Consider the following 13,694-nt stretch of genomic DNA (forward strand, 5'->3'; position numbering starts at 1 on the left):
AATCGAACAAGTCCCACACACTGCTAGAAGGCCAAATATTTTTTCAGAGCTAGATGCCGAAAAATATTATATTCAATTTGCAACCTGATGGAGGTCAGTATAGATGGACTAATAGACCAAGTTTCACACACTGCTAGAAGCCCAAATATTTTTTCAGAGGTAGATGCAGAAAAAAATTATATTCAATTTGCAACCTGATGGAGGTCAGTATAGATGGACTAATAGAACAAGTCCCACACACAGCTAGAAGCCCAAATATTTTTTCATAGGTAGATGCAGAAAAAAATTATACTCAGTTTACAACCTGATGGAGGTCAGTATAGATGGACTAGTAGAACAAGTCCCACACACTGCTAGAAGGACAAATAGTTTTTTCAGAGCTAGTTGCAGAAAAAAATTATATTCAATTTGCAACCTGATGGAGGTCAGTATAGATGTACTAATAGAACAAGTCCCACACACTGCTAGAAGGACAAATTTTTTTTTTCAGAGCTAGATGCAGACAAAAAATTATTTTGAATTTGCAACCTGATGTATGTCAGTATAGATGGACTAGTAGAACAAGTCCCACACACTGCAAGAAGGACAAATACTTTTTCAGAGCTAGATGCAGAAAAAAATTATATTCAATTTGCAACCTGATGGAGGTCAGTATAGATGGACAAATAAACCAAGTCCTACACACTGCTAGAAGGCCAAATATTTTTTCAGAGCTAGATGCAGACAAAAAAATATTTTTAATTTGCAACCTGATGGAGGTTAGTATAGATGGACTAATAGAACAAGTCCCACAAGCTGCTAGAAGCCCAAATATTTTTTCAGAGGTAGATGCAGAAAAAAATTATACTCAGTTTTCAACCTGATGGAGGTCAGTATAGATGGAATAGTAGAACAAGTCCCACACACTGCTAGAAGGACAAATAGTTTTTTCAGAGCTAGATGCAGAAAAAAATTATATTCAATTTGCAACCTGATGGAGGTCAGTATAGATGGACTAGTAGAACAAGTCCCACACACTGCTAGAAGGCCAAATATTTTTTCAGAGCTAGATGCAGACAAAAAATTATTTTTAATTTGCAACCTGATGGAGGTCAGTATAGATGGACTAATAAAACAAGTCCCACACACGGCTAGAAGCCCAAATATTTTTTCAGAGGTAGATGCAGAAAAAATTATATTCAGTTTGCAACCTGATGGAGGTCAGTATAGATGGACTAGTAGAACAAGTCCCACACACTGCTAGAAGGCCAAATATTTTTTCAGAGCTAGATGCAGACAAAAAATTATTTTGAATTTGCAACCTGATGGAGGTCAGTATAAATGGACTAGTAGAACAAGTCCCACACACTGCTAGAAGGACAAATATTTTTTCAGAGCTAGATGCGGAAAAAAATTATATTCAATTTGCAACCTGATGGAGGTCAGTATAGATGGACTAATAGAACAAGTCCCAAACACTGATAGAATGCCAAATATTTTTTCAGAGCTACATGCAGACAAAAAAATATTTTTAATTTGCAACCTGATGGAGGTCAGTATAGATGGTCTAATAAAACAAGTCCCACACACTGCTAGAAGCCCAAATATTTTTTCAGATATAGATGCAGAAAAAAATTATATTCAGTTTGCAACCTGATGGAGGTCAGAATAGATGGACTAATAGAACAAGTCCAACACACTGCTAAAAGGCCAAATATTTTTTCAGAGCTAGATGCAGAAAAATATTATATTCAATTTGCAACCTGATGGAGGTCAGTATAGATGGACTAATAGACCAAGTTCCACACACTGCTAGAAGCCCAAATATTTTTTCAGAGCTAGATGCTGAAAAAATTATATTTAATTTGCAACCTGATGGAGGTCAGTATAGATGGACTAATAGAACCAGTCCACACACAGCTAGAAGCCCAAATATTTTTTCAGAGGTAGATGCAGAAAAAAATTATATTCAGTTTGCAACCTGATGGAGATCAGTATAGATGGACTAATAGAACAAGTCCCACACACTGCTAGAAGGACAAAAAATTGTTTTCAGAGCTAGATGCAGACAAAAAATTATTTTGAATTTGCAACCTGATGGAGGTCAGTATAGATGGACTAGTAGAACAAGTCCCACACACTGCTAGAAGGACAAATATTTTTTCAGAGCTAGATGCCGAAAAAAAATATATTCAATTTGCAACCTGATGGAGGTCAATATAGATGGACTAATAGACCAAGCCCCACACACTGCTAAAAGGCTAAATATTTTTTCAGAGCTAGATGCAGACAAAAAAATATTTTTAATTTGCAATCTGATGGAGGTCAGTATAGATGGACTAATAGAACAAGTCCCACACACTGCTAGAAGCCCAAATATTTTTTCAGAGGTAGATGCAGAAAAAAATTATATTCAGTTTGCAACCTGATGGAGGTCAGTATAGATGGACTAATAGAACAAGTCCCACACACTGCTAGAAGGCCAAATATTTTTTCAGAGCTAGATGCAGATATAAATTATTTTTAATTTGCAACCTGATGGAGGTCAGTATAGATGGACTAATAAAACAAGTCCCACACACTGCTAGAAGCCAAAATATTTTTTCAGAGGTAGATGCAGAAAAAAATTATATTCAGTTTGCAACCTGATGGAGGTCAGTATAGATGGACTAGTAGAACAAGTCCCACACACTGCTAGAAGGACAAATATTTTTTCAGAGCTAGATGCAGAAAAAAATTATATTCAATTTGCAACCTGATGGAGGTTTGTATAGATGGACTAATAGAACAAGTCCCACACACTGCTAGAAGTACAAATATTTTTTCAGAGCTAGATGCAGAAAAAAATTATATTCAATTTGCAAGCTTATGGAGGTCAGTATAGATGGACTAATAGAATGATGCTATGCCCAAAAGGTTTTACTTCACTAGGTGTAGTAAAAAAATTGGTATTCTATACACAGGTGGTGTATCTTGCAACACAGATAGGCTACTCCACTGACTAACACAGGCCAAAAAGGATTAGCTTTGCTAGATTCAGTCAAATGCTGTGAAAAAGCTTGCACAGCACTGGCACAGACCTGCCTGGCAAAAACTGATAGGAACTGATGTAACTTAGTCCTGAAAAGGACTGCAATTACAATTAGTCTTTACTCCCACAACCTATCTATTTAAGAGCACAGACAGCCTGATAAAAGTCGTAGGAAATGCTGTAACCTAGTCCTTAAAAGGACTGCAATCACAACTATTCCCTACTCCCAAGCTATCTGTAGATTTGTGCGAAAATTGGCTTGAAATTAGCAAGGTATAGCGCACTCAGCAACAGCGGTGCCATCTAACATACAGCTGCAGCAGTGAGAAAATGGTGGCGACGGGAAAAATGGCTGGGTCTTATAGGGCAAGGACATGTGACATACACTGCCAATGACACATGCCCTTGCTTGTGAGAAAAAAAGCACTTCGCTCCGTGTGTGCGCTGCTGATAGGCTGACAGATTGCACCTCCCCACTGTAAATGCGGGAAAGAGAAAAAAAAATGAAAATCTTCATTATTCCTGCAGAGATCCATCCCCTGCCCCTCCCCCCGCCCCGCTGTACACTCAAGCTTCGTGTTAACATTAATTTTCATGATTACTGAGAAAAAATCCAATTATGATTTTGGTGCACGAACAGTTATCGAACATAACCTCGAACAGCCGAATTTTTCTCAAATCGTTCATGTTCGCCGAATGGCCCGAACACCGCCCAAAACAGCTCGAATTTGAGATTGGCGAACAGTTCGAATCGAACAACGCTCATCTCTAATTATGATGAAAACTGGTTCTAAAGCTGTTCCGCAAATGTATATCTAATACACATTGGTAAATTAATATCTCCTCCCTTTTTATTCCACAAGTGTGCTTAAAGTTCCATGATATCACAACAAGGACAGTTTTAAAATGTAGATGAAATCTGGCTAATAATTAACGTGCTGGATCTATTAGCTGGAAAAAGGGTGAGAAAAAAAGAAATTGCAAAACTTCTGCTCATCCAGAAGTCACTAAAGATTTTTCATTGTGTGCTAAAAGGTTCCATCGGAAAGATAATTCAAGTAGAGTTGGTGCAAATCAAAGTTCATATCCCAGTCCATCATTCACGGCAGTGATCTGTGTTCACTGTAAAAAAGGAGGATTTGCACCACATACCTGATGGCACCCTCTGAGCTTTGTTTGATTGGTGGTGTGATGCACAAGTGACATCGCACCAGGCTGACTAATCAAAAGAAGATCTACAGATGCTGTTAAGCTGGTTCTACAAATAGAATCCAAAGATTACAGACCATTTCTGTGGGGGATAGACTGGGGAATGTGGAAATTGATCTACACAGATAATTCGTCGTAATATTACATGAAGTTAAATGTAGTTGGCAGAATTCGAACCTACGCAGGAAGACCCCAATGGATTTCTAGTCCATCGCCTTAACCACTCGGCCACAACTACTCGTATGCTGTTCCATAGTTATGAGTTTCACACCTATTCTTAGAGCACCATGATCAATATCAGTTATTATCCTTCTGGAAGACATTTCAGAAAATGGAAGATTTCAATTGGAAACAAAATTCCAGGCCTCACTGAAATGTAAAAATCTGATTTAAAGGTATCATCAATTGGAACCTTTACAGTTCAAGGTTTATTAAAATTCATAAGGCGGATTTAGAGTGACTTTGTTCCAATCACCTCCTGAAAAAGGCTTTGAAAATGCTCAATAGTTTGAACAGATTCATTTCCCTGCAAAAAGACTTGCTGTTCATATGATCAGGTATGGATCGTCTTTTAACCTCATTAAGTTTACCAAAACGCCAAGCGGTTAACAGAAGTTAGCATATCATTTTTCATGTATATTTTGCTTGCTTTATACTTGCTATACAAGTCAATGAGTAGGTTAGAAAGACCCCTGGAAGGTTCCTGAGTGACGTTCACAGCATTTTGCGAGCAAAAAGAAACTTAAACAAACTAAATTGATGCCAAAAACAATACTTAGAAAAATATCACCAAACTATGTTTACAAAAATGCTGGAAAACACTAAAAAGGGTGATTCAGGAAAAGAATCGCTCTCATTTCTTGAGGCCGTTTCGACTTGAAATCCTGGTCAGTTTCAACCACCTGAAAAAAGTGTCATGCGAACATTATCACAAGTCATAGAGTACGATTGTTTGATATGACATAGATTATATGAGTTTTGCTTCATGAAGTCAAGTTTAACTTTTGAGTTAAACTTTCTTGATAAATAGATCTTTTTTGCCATGTGGATTTTAACTTTTTCTTTTTATGTTAAACCATGTGTATTGGCAAATTGAGTGTGAGCAGAAAAGATAAAACCGCTGTGAACAAAGAATTTCGCAGGTTCCACTGAGATTTGAACTCGGATCACTGGATTCACCATTGAATCATATGACCAATGAAGCTGGCTGGATTTTCTTTTGAAAATGGTAAAAGAGCATGTGTACATTGTGGAAATGTGAGAAATTCACTCTGAATCCAGTGATCTGAGTTCTAATTAGGGTTGAGCGAGCACTAAAATGCTTGTGTGCTCGAAGCTCGGGCCAAGCTCACTGTGATACTCGGGTGCTCGACCCGAGCAGCGAGCCCAATGTTAGTCTATGGGAGACCCGAACATTTTTGCGACGGCTCCCCCGGCAGTCTGTAGAAAGCCTAAATAGTGCCCAAAACGATAGTGACAGTGCTCAAATGACATGGGGAGAGCATGGGGATCACCCCTGGAAGCATTTCTGACCCCCAGGTCACTGCTGTCAACAACGTGGTCAGAGGTATTAAGCCACTTTTACAGGCTCACAATAAAACGTTCAAAAATGAAAGTGAAAGTGCTTTCCTGTGAAATATGTTAACCCCTTAACGACCATGGGTATTTCTGTTTTTGTGTTTTCCTTTTTTGCTCCCCTTCTTCCCAGAGCCAGAACTTTTTTAATTTTCGTTCAATATGGCCATGTGAGGGCTTATTTTTTGCGGGACGAGATGTAATTTTAAACACCATCACTGGTTTTACCATATTGTGTGCTGGAAAATGGGAAAAAATTTCCAAGTGCAGTGAAACTGCAAAAAAAATGCAATTCCACACTTGTTTTTTGGGTCCTTTTTTTACCACGTTCACAGATTGCTAAAACTGACCTGCCATCATTATTTTCCAGGTCGTTACGAGTTCATAGACACCAAACATGTATAGGTTCTTTTTTATTTAAGTGGTGAAAAAAAAATCCAAAGCTTGCTAAAAAAAACAAAAAAAATGACGCCATTTTCCGAGACCCTTAGCTTCTCCATTTTTCGGGATCTGGGGCCAGGTGAGGGCTTATTTTTTGCGTGCTGGGCTGACGTTTTTATTGATACCATTTTGGGGTAGATCCGATGTTTTGATCGCCCGTTATTGCATTTTATTGCAAAGTTGTAGCGACCAAAAAAACTTAATTCTGGCGTTTAAAATTTTTTTCTCGTTACGCCGTTTACTGATTGTATTAATTCTTCTTTTATTTTGATAGATCGGGCGATTCTGAACGCGGCGATACCAAATATGTGTATGTGGTTTTTTTTTTATATATATATTTTATTTTGAATGGGGCGAAAGGGGGGTGACTTAAACTTTTATATATTTTTTATTTTTTTAATTTTTTTAAAAACTTTTTTTTTACACTTTCTGCTTGCTTCTATAGTCTCCAGAGGAGACTAGAAGCAGCAGTTGTCTGATTGCTTCTACTGCATACAAGCGATGAGCAGATCGCTTGTATGCAGGAGAAATGCTCACTTGCTATGAGTGCTGACCACTAGGTGGCGCTTATAGCAATTGAGACATGACAACCACAGGCATCTGCTGCAGACCCTGAGTTGTCATGCCCACCCATTGGTGACCCGCGATCACGTGACGGGGTCACTGATGGGCGGGGCTTAGGACTCCCAGAAGCGCGAGTTAAATGCCACTGTCAGAGATTTAACATGTTAACAGCCGCGGGTGGATTGCGATTCGAATAATCAGCTGACATGTGCTCGCTTCAGTGCGGGCTCACCGCCGGAGCCCCCGCTGAACCGGCCTTCCCGACCTGGTGCGTACTATTACTGACCAGGTCGGAAAGGGGTTAAGGATAGTGTTGAGCGATACCTTCCGATATCGGGAAATATCGGATCGGATTGGATCGGACCGATACCGAAAAAGTTTCGGATATCGCCGATTCCGATACCGGAAACCAATGCAAGTCAATGGGACATAAATATCGGAATTAAAATAAACCCTTTCTTTCCTTGTAGGTTATTTCTACATGAAGGAAAACAACTAAGAATAATGTAGAATGTATTGGGGGAGGTGGGGGAGACAATAAAGGCATAGAGGTTTAGCCCAGTCAAATGGAATAGCAGGAATTACTATTTTTTTATTATGTTCTGAGTTACGGAAATATTAACTATGTTAAGTATTTTTATATTTTGTCAGATATTTATGTTTCACTACTTCCATGCTCTTCACCTTCTTTTTTACTTCTCCCACACTTTCTCCTTCATCATCCTCAGCATCTTTTTCATCCACTTCTTCTTCACCTTCTTCTTCTTCACCTTCTTCGTATTATTCTTTTTTTTACATTCTTCATATTCTACTTCTTCATCTTCTTCATATTCTTCTTCTTCATCATATTCTTATTTGTGACAGGCATTCCTGTAGTTGTTATCTATAAAAGGTTGGACATTACACCTTTCGTTCTGCCCGTCACAAAAGATTTACAACAGGATTTGTCCGCGTTCAGTTTTGGCCTGCAGCAGCAGGTCTTTTCCAGGGGCACCACGAGGAGGAACGGACTCACCCCCATACACTGCTTAGTCATCTTCTGCTTATAATTTAGATATTATCTTTTGCTCTGATTTTTAGTCTTATGCTTAATGTTCTTCCGCTTTTTGTTCTGCAGCTTCTTGTATTTCTGCTTCTTGGTTTTCTGTCTTTTGTTCTTCTGTATCTTGGTGCTTGTCTTCTCTTCTTTGTCTTCTTGGTCAACTTCTTCAGGGTCATCTTCTTGGTCTTCTTCGGGGTGGTCTTCAGGGTCGTCGTCTTCGGGGGTCCTCGTCTTCGGGGTCCTCGTCTTCTTCGGGTTGGTCTTCTGGGTCCTCGTCTTTGGGGTCCTCGTCTTCTTCGGGGTGGTCTTCAGGGTCCTCGTCTTCTTCGGGGTGGTCTATAGGGTCCTCGTCTTCTTCGGGGTGGTCTTCAGGGTCCTCGTCTTCAGGGTCATTGTCTTCGGGGTCCTCGTCTTCTTAGGGTTGGTCTTCAGGGTCCTCGTCTTCAGGGTCCTCGTCAGGGAGATCCAGAGTGATTACCAAGAACCATTTCAAAAAGCTTGAAATTGGAAATGTAGCAGAAGGTACAAGAAAGCTGAGGAACTACCGAGGACCAGCTGACGGTACTGGAACCCGGATGGGTAGCAGAAGGTACAAGAGCCAATGGAACTACCGAGGACCAGCTGATGTTACTGGAACTCGGTTACTAAGCAGGAGGTACCTGTGCCAGAAAGCACTACCAAGGACCAGCAGACGTTGGTGGAACTTGGATACCGAGAAGGAGGCACCTAATCCAAAGGCACTGCTGAGAACCAGCTGACGGTACTGGAACCCGGATGGGTAGCAGAAGGTACCCATGTAAAAAAAAGTTCAAGGCCGCAGTTACCAAAACCCACAGTCCTACAGGGGGTGCTTGTCCTATTGGCACTATGGAACCAGCCTTCATTGCCAGATCCCGCAGCCCACATAGGAGTCACCTAAACTGCAGGCACCATAGAGTCGGCTAACCCGACCGCAACACGACAGGACAACGCATTGGAGGCAAAGTGACGTTGACACTACCCGGAAACAGCTGGCGTGCTGGAACCAGGCTGGGCAGGAGGGAGTACCCGTGCCAAAGACACTGCCGAGAACCAGCTGACGGTACTGGAACCCGGATGGGTAGCAGAAGATACAAGAGCAAATGAAACTACCGAGGACCAGCTGACGGTACTGGAACCCGGATGGGTAGCAGAAGGTACAAGAGCCAATGGAACTACCGAGGACCAGCTGATGTTACTGGAACTCGGTTACTAAGCAGGAGGTACCTGTGCCAGAAAGCACTACCAAGGACCAGCAGACGTCGGTGGAACTTGGATACCGAGAAGGAGGCACCTAATCCAAAGGCACTGCCGAGAACCAGCTGACGGTACTGGAACCCGGATGGGTAGCAGAAGGTACCCATGTAAAAAAAAGTTCAAGGCCGCGAGCCGGCCGCAGTTACCAAAACCCACAGTCCTACAGGGGGTGCTTGTCCTATTGGCACTATGGAACCAGCCTTCATTGCCAGATCCCGCAGCCCACATAGGAGTCACCTAAACTGCAGGCACCATAGAGTCGGCTAACCCGACCGCAACACGACAGGACAACGCATTGGAGGCAAAGTGACGTTGATACTACCCGGAAACAGCTAGCGTGCTGGAACCAGGCTGGGCAGGAGGGAGTACCCGTGCCAAAGACACTGCCGAGAACCAGCTGACGGTACTGGAACCCGGATGGGTAGCAGAAGATACAAGAGCAAATGGAACTACCGAGGACCAGCTGAGGGTACTGGAACCCGGATGGGTAGCAGAAGATACAAGAGCAAATGGAACTACCAAGGACCAGCTGACGGTACTGGAACCCGGATGGGTAGCAGAAGGTACAAGAGCCAATGGAACTACCGAGGACCAGCTGATGTTACTGGAACTCGGTTACTAAGCAGGAGGTACCTGTGCCAGAAAGCACTACCAAGGACCAGCAGACATTGGTGGAACTTGGATACCGAGAAGGAGGCACCTAATCCAAAGGCACTGCCGAGAACCAGCTGACGGTACTGGAACCCGGATGGGTAGCAGAAGATACAAGAGCAAATGGAACTACCGAGGACCAGCTGACGGTACTGGAACCCGGATGGGTAGCAGAAGGTACAAGAGCCAATGGAACTACCGAGAACCAGCTGGCGATGCTGGAGCCCAGGGTAAATACTAAAAACAGAGGAGCCAGAGGTGTATTTGGAGGAGGTTTTAAATCCGTAGTACAGTGGATGTGGACAAAGCAGGAGAATTTGCCGGACACACAGCTGGGGATCAGCTGACGTTACTGAACCCCAATAACACTGGAGCAAGCGTTGACTGTGCAGACGTCACTTCTGAGCAGCAACTAGCGGTATTGGAGCCCAGGGTAAATACTAAAAACGGAGGAGCCAGAGTTGTAATTGGAGCAAGTTTTAAATAAGTAGCACAGTGAATATGGACAGAGCAGGAGAAATTGCCGTGAACACAGCAGGGGAACAGCTGACGTTACTGAACCCCAATAACATGGTAGCAAGTGTTGACTGTGCAGACGGCACTTCCGAGCGCCAACTGGCGGTGTTGGAGCTCAGGGATAATACTGAAAACAGAGGAGCCAGAGGTGTATTTGGAGGAGGTTTTAAATCAGTAGTACAGTGGATGTGGACAGAGCAGGAGAAATTGCCGTCCGCACAGCAGGGGAACAGCTGACGTTACTGAACCCCAATAACACGGCAGCAAGTGTTGACTGTGCAGACGGCACTTCTGAGCAGCAACTAGCGGTATTGGAGCCCAGGGTAAATACTAAAAACGGAGGAGCCAGAGGTGTAATTGGAGCAAGTTTTAAATAAGTAGCACAGTGTATATGGACAGAGCAGGAGAAATTGCCGTGAACACAGCAGGGGAACAGCTGACGTTACCGAACCCCAATAACACCGCAGCAAGTGTTGACTGTGCAGACGGCACTTCCGAGCGCCAACTGGCGGTGCTGGAGCCCAGGGATAAGAATGAAAACAGAGGAGCCAGAGGTGTAATTGGAGCAACTTTAAAATGTGTAGTACAGTGGATGTGGACAAAGCAGGAGAAATTGCCGTCCGTACAGCAGGGGAACAGCTGACGTTACCGAACCCCAATAACACGGCAGCAAGTGTTGACTGTGCAGACGGCACTTCCGAGCGCCAACTGGCGGTGCTGGAGCCCAGGGATAAGAATAAAAATAGAGAGGAGCCAGAGGTGTAATTGGAGCAAGTTTTAAATAAGTAGCACAGTGAATATGGACAGAGCAGGAGAAATTGCCGTGAACACAGCAGGGGAACAGCTGACGTTACCGAACCCCAATAACACGGCAGCAAGTGTTGACTGTGCAGACGGCACTTCCGAGCGCCAACTGGCGGTGCTGGAGCCCAGGGATAAGAATAAAAATAGAGAGGAGCCAGAGGTGTAATTGGAGCAAGTTTTAAATAAGTAGCACAGTGAATATGGACAGAGCAGGAGAAATTGCCGTGAACACAGCAGGGGAACAGCTGACGTTACCGAACCCCAATAACATGGCAGCAAGTGTTGACTGTGCAGACGGCACTTCCGAGCGCCAACTGGCGGTGCTGGAGCCCAGGGATAAGAATGAAAACAGAGGAGCCAGAGGTGTAATTGGAGCAACTTTAAAATGTGTAGTACAGTGGATGTGGACAAAGCAGGAGAAATTGCCGTCCGCACAGCAGGGGAACAGCTGACGTTACTGAACCCCAATAACACGGCAGCAAGTGTTGACTGTGCAGACGGCACTTCCGAGCGCCAACTGGCGGTGTTGGAGCTCAGGGATAATACTGAAAACAGAGGAGCCAGAGGTGTAATTGGAGCAACTTTAAAATCTGTAGTAGTGAGAATGTGGACAGAGCAGGAGAAATTGCCGTCCGCACAGCAGGGGAACAGCTGACGTTACTGAACCCCAATAACATGGTAGCAAGTGTTGACTGTGCAGACGGCACTTCCGAGCGCCAACTGGCGGTGTTGGAGCTCAGGGATAATACTGAAAACAGAGGAGCCAGAGGTGTAATTGGAGCAACTTTAAAATCTGTAGTAGTGAGAATGTGGACAGAGCAGGAGAAATTGCCGTCCGCACAGCAGGGGAACAGCTGACGTTACTGAACCCCAATAACATGGTAGCAAGTGTTGACTGTGCAGACGGCACTTCCGAGCGCCAACTGGCGGTGTTGGAGCTCAGGGATAATACTGAAAACAGAGGAGCCAGAGGTGTAATTGGAGCAACTTTAAAATCTGTAGTAGTGAGAATGTGGACAGAGCAGGAGAAATTGCCGTCCGCACAGCAGGGGAACAGCTGACGTTACTGAACCCCAATAACATGGTAGCAAGTGTTGACTGTGCAGATGGCACTTCCGAGCGCCAACTGGCGGTGTTGGAGCTCAGGGATAATACTGAAAACAGAGGAGCCAGAGGTGTAATTGGAGCAACTTTAAAATCTGTAGTAGTGAGAATGTGGACAGAGCAGGAGAAATTGCCGTCCGCACAGCAGGGGAACAGCTAACGTTACTGAACCCCAATAACATGGTAGCAAGTGTTGACTGTGCAGACGACACTTCCGAGCGCCAACTGGTGGTGTTGGAGCTCAGGGATTACAGTTCAGGTGGTAGAAACATGAACAGAACAGGAGACCTGGATACTGTTGCCAATCAATTATTTATTCTGGAAGAGGACTGGCAAATTCATGAGAGATCCAGGCCTTGTTCATTTTGAGAAAAGTAAGCCGGTCAACGTTATCGGAGGATAGTCGCATGCGACGGTCTGTTAGTACACCACCTGCGGCACTAAAGACGCGTTCCGATAATACACTAGCAGCAGGGCAAGCTAGCACCTCCAGTGCATACTGACTAAGCTCTGGCCATGTATCCAGCTTACAGACCCAAAACTTGAAGGGAGAAGAGCCGTCTGGGAGTACACTAAGAGGGCAAGACATGTAGTCTGTCACCATCTGACGGAAACGTTGCCTCCTGCTGACTGGAGCCGTCTGTGATGGTGTAGACATTTGTGGTGGCGGGGACACAAAACTTTGCCACATTTCGGCCATACTGGTCTTGCCTTGTGCTGAGGCGCTGCTTCTGCTCCCACTTTGTGCAGAGCTTCCTCCACTGCCTCGACGCACTGAGCTGCTTTGTAAAGCACTAGCAGCACTGCTCTCGGTTGGAATGGAGAACATGATGGAATGCACCAGTGCGTCTTGGTACTCCCGCATTTTACGCTCCCGGTTCAACGGTGTTATGAGGCTTTGTAAGTTGTCCCGGTAGCGAGGATCTAGGAGGGTGGACACCCAATAATCAGCCGTGTTGAGAATGTGGGCGATGCGGCGGTCGTTTCTCAGGCACTGCAGCATGAAATCAACCATGTGCTGCAGACTGCCAACTGGCCAAAAAACGCTGTCCCCTGCTTGAGGCATGATCTCTGCCTGCTCTACATCACCCCACCCTCACTCTAGATACTGACTACTAGAGCATTGTGTACCTCCCTACTCTGGACAGATGTCTTCCTCATCCATTGACTCCTCCTCATCCTCCTCACAAAGTGTCCCCTGCCTAGGCCTTTGTGAGGAACCACGTTGCGCAGACTGTAGAGAAGCAGATGGCATTTGTGACTCCTCATCCTCCACCTCTTCCAAAACCTCGTCCCTTAGTGCTTGCAGTGTTTTTTCAAGCAGGCAGATAAGGGGGATAGTCATGCTGACTAGTGCATCATCTGCACTCGCCATCCGCGTGGAATAATCGAAGGCACGCAAAACGTGGCAAATGTCCTTCATAGAGGCCCACTCAGTGGTGGTGAAGTGTGAACGGCGCGCACTGCGACTTGTTTGCGCCTGCTGCAGCTGGTACTCCATTA

The 13,694-nt window shown here is 44.2% G+C and overlaps 1 non-coding gene across 1 annotated transcript; it reads right to left on the reverse strand.

The window, feature by feature from the left end:
- Positions 1 to 4,375: 4,375 nt before the first annotated feature.
- On the reverse strand, positions 4,376 to 4,457 carry TRNAS-AGA (transfer RNA serine (anticodon AGA)). The gene has a single exon. It is a non-coding gene; the product is annotated as a tRNA-Ser (tRNA).
- Positions 4,458 to 13,694: the final 9,237 nt, after the last annotated feature.

This window comes from Phyllobates terribilis, unplaced genomic scaffold (assembly GCF_046119375.1).
Source record: "Phyllobates terribilis strain yellow unplaced genomic scaffold, ASM4611937v1 Scaffold_13__5_contigs__length_258822181, whole genome shotgun sequence".
Taxonomy (NCBI): domain Eukaryota; kingdom Metazoa; phylum Chordata; class Amphibia; order Anura; family Dendrobatidae; genus Phyllobates; species Phyllobates terribilis.